Raw genomic sequence first — 7,015 nt, 5'->3', positions numbered from 1 at the left:
TAAAAGCAAATCTTTAAAAATTTACTCAGAGCCGGGCAGATCAGTAAGAAAGGAGAAAACGTGAAAACTGTGGGGTTAAGGAAGAAGAAACAACATAGAAGACCATCTGGACAAGAGTCTTAGTAGATCAATTGGAAAGAAAGCCAAGTGTCTGTGGGACAGGAGGTCTTTTTCTGTGTTTTTTTGTTTTTTGTTTTTGTTTTTGTTTTTTTGAGACAGGATTTTTTAAGTAGCCTTGTCTGACCTGGATTTTTTAAGTAGCCTTTGTGACCTTGCACTATAGACCTTGAACTCAGAGATCGGCCTGCCTCTACCTCCCAAGTGCTGGAATTTAAGGTGTGTACCACCACTGCCCAAGCCAGTAAGGAGGTCTCCAAAGTAAATGTGAGCCTAGGCAGGGTCCAGATAACTTGGCATCTGAAAAAATTCTAGGTAAGGAATTGGGTTCCTGTCTCTTGTGCTTTAACAAATGAAGCTTGTCTGATGTTCAAGTGCTGAGCTAGCCACTAGTTAGCCATAGAAGCCAGGCAGTAGTGACACACACCTTTAATCCTAGCACTCAAGATTAAGTTACAGACAGATCTCTGTGGGTCCAAGTTCACCCAGGGATACACAAGATAGATTCACTCTAAAAGAGAAACAGCCAGGTGGCATTTGCTCACACCTTAAATCCCATTATTTGGTAGTCACACACCTTTAATCCCAGCACTAGGGAGGTGGAGACAGGGGAGATTATGGTGGGTGGAGAGAGGAATATAAGGAGGAGACAAGAGCTCATGGCATTCAGTCTGAGGATTCCTAGGGACAGAATCGCACCTTTGGTCTGAGGATTCAGTAGAGGTAAGAACTAATGGTTGGCTGCTCTGTTTCTCTGAACTTTCAGTATTAACTCCTATATTCGACTTCGGGTATTTATTATTAAAACCAATTAGAATTTGTGCTTCAAGGTAAGGTTGTCAGGGGGAAATAACACAGTCAGATTACACATTTACCATCTGTCTCATTGCCTGAGTTTATTTATTGGTTGATCACTTTCCCTTGTACATTGCCTATACAACTCTGCGTTTTTTTACATTCCTATTATACTGAATCATACTCCCCCATCCTTAGTTTATTAATGATAACCACATTGAAATAAACATCTTTTCAAAATCCTTCCTATGTTCATTATGATTTGGCCTGGTTGGAGGTCACATGAAAATAGTATTAAAATATTTTGCTTTTCAAATGAGGGAGGAAAGTTTTAATTTTGTGTGAGCCACTTTAGCATTAGTTCTCCAAGCTTTTGACACGGCATATTGCAGACCTCAAGCAAGCCCACTAGATGCTTTGGCAGATAAAGATGCTAGCCACCAATCCTGAGTTCAACCCTCAGAACTGGCATTATAGAAGGACAGAACCAACTACACATGATTGTCCTCTGACCATGTAGGTCCATGGCATGTTTTTCCACTGCCTATCACATGATATATTTGAATGCAATTTTCCTTTTTTTCTTTCTTTCTTTCTTTCCTTCTTCCTTCCTTCCTTCCTTCCTTCCTTCCTTCCTTTCTTTCTTTTTCTTGGTTAATCGAGGCAGGGTTTCTCTACAAAATTCCAGGCTGTTTAGGAACTTGCTTTGTTACCAGGCTGTCCTCAGTGTCACTGAGATCCTCTTGCATCTGCCTCCCAAGTGATGGGATTACATGCATGTGCCATCCGTGCCCAGCCTTAAGTATAATTAAAAAGTAGAAAAATTCTGCTGTTATTCCAAAGGAAATAGGAGGCTATTGTGATCCAAATTGGGAGACCAAGAATTAGAACATCATTACTTTATCATGTATAAGTTATTTTTTCCTGTATACATAGCTTACTTTATCATGAATACCATATACCAAGGAGGAAAGATTAGTTGAATTTTTATAGTATCAGAACAAAAAGAAGTCAAAGATCAATGTACTTACCAAGTATACTCATGGGAATATCAGGCAGATGGGACACAGCAGAACACAGAACTGTTTCTCTTTTAGTACCTAAGGTAGTGTCACTGTGTAGCCCTGGTTGTTCTGTAACTCAAACTCACAGAGATCAGCTTGTCTCTGCAGGTTCTCTATTAAAGGTGTGAGCTCTAACAGCCTGGCCAGAAATCTTCCATACATTTCAGATGTTCTAAAACTCTGAGCTTTAGGGTTGGTGGAAGCTGTCTGTGGGAAAGTGTAATAATATATTCCAGAATTTGTTCCTGATCATCACAAGGATGTTAGTTGAATGCAGAAGTTCATAGTAAGTGACTATGTAGGGACTGGAGACAATTTATACTATCTGTAACTCTTGAACTCCAGCTTCCCATCCTTCCACAGTCTCCCTGAAGGATCTTTGCTGTACTAGATTCTAAAGGGAACTAAAACTCATAATTTGGTGTCTGAGAAGGACTCTAATGTGTTATTCTCATGCATTTAAAGACAGGCAATAAATGCATTTTCAGTCATCAGCAAGAAGTTTACTCCATGGTAGATTTCACCTAGCTCCTCAGTGAATTCCAGAATGTGGAGAAAGCTTCCTTTGGGAACCTGGAAAGCTATTAACCACCACTGTCTGTTGTCTTAGTTTTATGAGTGGGTAGGCCACAAGACTCCCTGTGAGATAGCTCAGTGATGCTGAGAATATGTCAAGAAAGTAGCCAACTGTGAGGCAGTAAATGTCTAAGCACCAGATCTTTCCTCAGTAGAACTCTAAAGGGACAGAATGATTTATATCATAATAAAAAGTAATAGTTGTGTCTTATGTTGGTTTTATATGCTTTGAAGTTGATTTATATTAAATGGGATGGGGTTTTTTTGTTTTTGTTTGTTTTGGTTTGGTTGGGTTGGGTTTGGTTTTTTGAGACAGGGTTTCTCAATGGAAGAGTCTTGGCTGTCTAGGAACTCACTCTGCAGACCAGGCTGACCTTGATCTCACCGAGATCAACCTGCCTCTGCTTCTCAAGTGCTGTGATTAAAGACTTGGGCCACCACTGTCAACTTTAATAAATACGATGTTTATGATGCCTATTCAAATCATTTTCTGACCACCATTTTGCCACATTAGTTTGCTGATCTCTTAGTACAGGGACTGTTTATGTAATATTGCAGAACCCGAGTCCAGAAAATACTGAGCTCATGGGGGCTTCATGAAAGCCATTACTATGTTTAAGAATGTTAACAGGGCTGACTCTCCTCTCTGAGAGGAAATCATGAATTTCTCTGACCAGAAGTGGAATTAATGACTTACTAGGCAGACTTACTCATGTTTTCATGGCTTACCTATTAAAAAACAAATGTCAAAAATCCAGATATTGGAATCTGAAGACAGGTAACATCAGCCATAAAGTGCTGAAAACTATAGGCCCTAGGGCTTCTGAAAGGATTAGGTGCCTGTGAGTAAATAGCCAATTGATTGCCTCCTTCACAGCAGATTCTCCAAAATCTGAACTAACATTAAAGCTATTTTACCTAGGAGGAAATCTAGGCATGGAGGCGCTCTGGGAATGGAAGGTTTTGTTTTGTACCCTGTGCTTTTCTGGTTGTCTCTAGATAACTCTAAGGAAGATGTGATCTCAGTCACTGTGTGTGGAAGTATGAGCAATGCTTCATATTCTCTTCTCAGTCCATCTTTTTGGTGGTTTTCTGTTGATTGAGATTCAGGGAGAAACAAATGTGGCTCTGAGCAGAAACAGCTCGGTATTCCATGGGAGATAAGCACATCTTTGTCATTAGAAGGATGCTGGTCTTTGCTTAGAGGTCTATCAACAGAACATACTCTTATCTCTGCCTTCAGTTTTCTCTGTTTGCTGCCTTATTTATGTCATGACCAGAAGTAAGATTGATGCCTGTATGTGGGAAAGGGCCTGGGAAAGAGGATAGTGTTTGGGAAGACATGGCTCCCTGACAGAGAGGCCTGTGTGATTCATAGTCAGAATGAAGACTTGCCCCATACAGTGTGTTGAGAGCCACAGCCAACCAGAGTGTCTTCTCATTGTCCTTCAGGTCAGCACCATGATGCATGCTCAAGTCTTCATTTCAGGCCTCATATTACTTCTCCCAGGTAAGTTATTCAATAAACTGGGGAATGCTGAGGAGTCTAAAGTAGGGAGAAGTGATGAGCATCCTTGAGACTTTTGGGTTATGGTTCATGTAGTGAGCAGAGAATCAGGATAAATTGTAGCTCCAAAGAAATTCCTTAACCTGTATGAATTTCATAATGTATGGATAAATAAACATGATTCCTAGACAATGTCAGGGAAGAGTACCCCACCAAGTTATTTTTAAAGAAATAAAAACAATATATTAGAAAAATTTAGAGTATTAATTCTCCACTTCTCCACCTCCCCCCATTTTATATCACAGGTTTCGTGGATTCTGCTGTAGTAGTGAAGGCGGTGGTGGGAGACCCTGTCACACTGGCATGTAATTACTCAACAAATCTCGGAGTCAATAACACTTGCTGGGGCCTTGGCGAATGTCAATCTTTTTATTGCGCAAGAAGACTTATTATGACCAATGGATATCGAGTCACCTATCAGAGGAGCAGCAGATACCAGCTACAGGGACCTATTTCAGAAGGAAACGTGTCCTTGACAATACAGAATGCTGTTCAGAGGGACAGTGGTCCCTATTGTTGTATAGTTAAAATTTCTGGATCTTTCAGTTATGTGACCTATTTGCTGGAAGTTGAACCAGGTAAGCGTTCTTTCTTTCCTTTGTTACTTCTTGCAAGTGAACTGAGTCCTCTGTTTGCCAATATTTTCTGTTTTCCTCTAAGAAGGAAACTGAAGGTTGTTGTAAATATGTTTGTGTGTATGTGGAGAGTTCCACTCCCTGTCTGCTCTGACTTGGGCTTTTGGAATAGGGCTCACATCATGTCACGCAGTTTGTTGCTTGAACAATGGAAATGTCCTGATAGAATTAGGTTCCCTCCACCACCTGTTCATTTGTCACTCTGCAGTGTGATCACATAAGCAGTGGTTAGTCCACAGTCACTCTGCAGTGTGATCACATGAGAGTAGTTAGTCCATAGTCACTCTGAAGTGTCGTTACAAGAGCAGTGGTTAGTCCATAGTCAAGCTACAGTGTGATCTCATGATCACCAGGAGTTTGTCCATGAATGATGCCGACACACAATTCCCTACAATGAATTTTTTAGAATGAGAAGGCTAAGATCAGACCTCCAGGCAGGAGGGAGAGCATTAGAAAGAAACAATACGATCTATGATGGGGTATGGAAAGGATTCCAGAGAAGGGTGGGGTCTATTCCTTACAATCTGGACAGGAGATTCATTAAGAGCAGGAATGGTGGAGGGGTAGAGAGAGCTGCCATTATAGGAATGGCAGGGCAGACAGTGGACAGCCTACAAAATAATCTTCTCAGCATTGTTATGATTCTACATGAGAGAGACCTTAACTGGTTGGGTCCAAACAATGATGGGAGAGAGATGGATGAGCCATGCAAACACTGCTGGTTGGAGAGTTATATTGGGGTATGGTCATGGGAAAGAAGTGACGATAAGGAAAAAGGTGAGGGGAAAATGGAGTGCAGGGTAGCCTTGTGGGAAGAGACAGGAGAGAGAGAAAGAGGGGGAGAGAAAGGCAGAGAGAGAGACTTGGAAAGGAGAGAAGAAGAGGGAGAACAGGGAGAGCAGGTGGGGTCCTCCACCTTTAAAATAGGCGGCACAGTTCATAAACACAGACCACAGGAAGACAGGGTACTGCCTGTGTGGCTGGGCGGGCATGTGTGTGGATGCTATCATTCTTCCTGTTTTTGGTTATTTATAAAAGGTGAGGAGTTAGGCATGGCAAGTTAGGGCAATGAAGGTGTCTTGGTGTCCAGACTACTTCCAGCTGATCTCGGGATATTGGAATCTTGGGAACCTGAGAACTTGGGAGTGGGCCACATCCTGGATTAGCTGGTATCCTCAACAGTGTCCAGGCTCTATAGAACTGTCCAGTGTCTCTTAAGCCTGGTGATGTGTCAGCCCAGCAGATGACAACCTTAAGTTTAGGGAGGTAGTCCTGGTGAGTGAGGGAGGTTTCAAGATCAGGGGAAAGGTGGGTAGGCTTTAGTTGCTTGGGTCCTGGTAACAGAGGGAGACTTGCCTCTCACCTGTTTGAGGGTAATCCAAGTTGACTTCCTGGAACTTACAAGAATTCCTTAAGTATGTGAAAAGTTAAGGTTTAGAGATGGTTTTAGACATCCTAGTATGCCCATCGTTTGTAACCTGTACTGAAATTCACACTGTAGAAACCACAGTATGCTCATGCCAGAAATGATTCTAGTTGAGAGCATTGACATTTATTTTTCCATCTGGAAAACTGAGAGATGTTTTTATCACAATGAAAAGTACCCTTCAGCCTATAGTTAGAGGGAATTTAAAATCCTGGTTATATATTGATGATATAGTGTTAGTACTCTGACTGAGCTGGGTCAATAGTTATCAGAGTTTCATTCATGACTATTAAGAATATGGACTTTCAGAGTCTTAATATAACAGTAGCATAATGAGTGAGAAAGATCTGGGAACATGTTTCATCCACATTTACAATTTTTTTTAATCCTCAGACATGAAAATTTGCATTTACCCACCTTAAGTCACTTTCTTAGACCCTGAAACATTCTTAGATCCTCACCCTTTAAGTTTCACAGCTTAAAACACCTTTTATTTAAAATACCAGGAGGTACAGGTGGCTGACCACTGAGAGCAGTCACTGCAAAGCAAGGTCCTTTAAACAAGGAAATGGTAACAGTTACATTAAATGTTTTGTGAGTTTTTTGAGTGTGGTAGCAAGATGAACTGTTTCTAGACTTGGTATTGGCTCTAGGAGAGTGAGGCCTGTGACCTGAATTTTACAGGGAACTGAGAAGGCAGCTGATTCCTTGGTTGTTGCTGTTAAGTTAGCCTGTAGTGATATTTATGATATATTAAAAGCTTGCCTGAGGATTCAGAACACTAAGAGGAGTTTAAAGCTATGAGATCAGGCAGTGTTGATACACACCATTAACT

The sequence above is a fragment of the Mesocricetus auratus genome, unplaced genomic scaffold (assembly GCF_017639785.1).
Source record: "Mesocricetus auratus isolate SY011 unplaced genomic scaffold, BCM_Maur_2.0 Super-Scaffold_100007, whole genome shotgun sequence".
NCBI lineage: Eukaryota > Metazoa > Chordata > Mammalia > Rodentia > Cricetidae > Mesocricetus > Mesocricetus auratus.
This window is presented reverse-complemented; position numbering follows the sequence as displayed.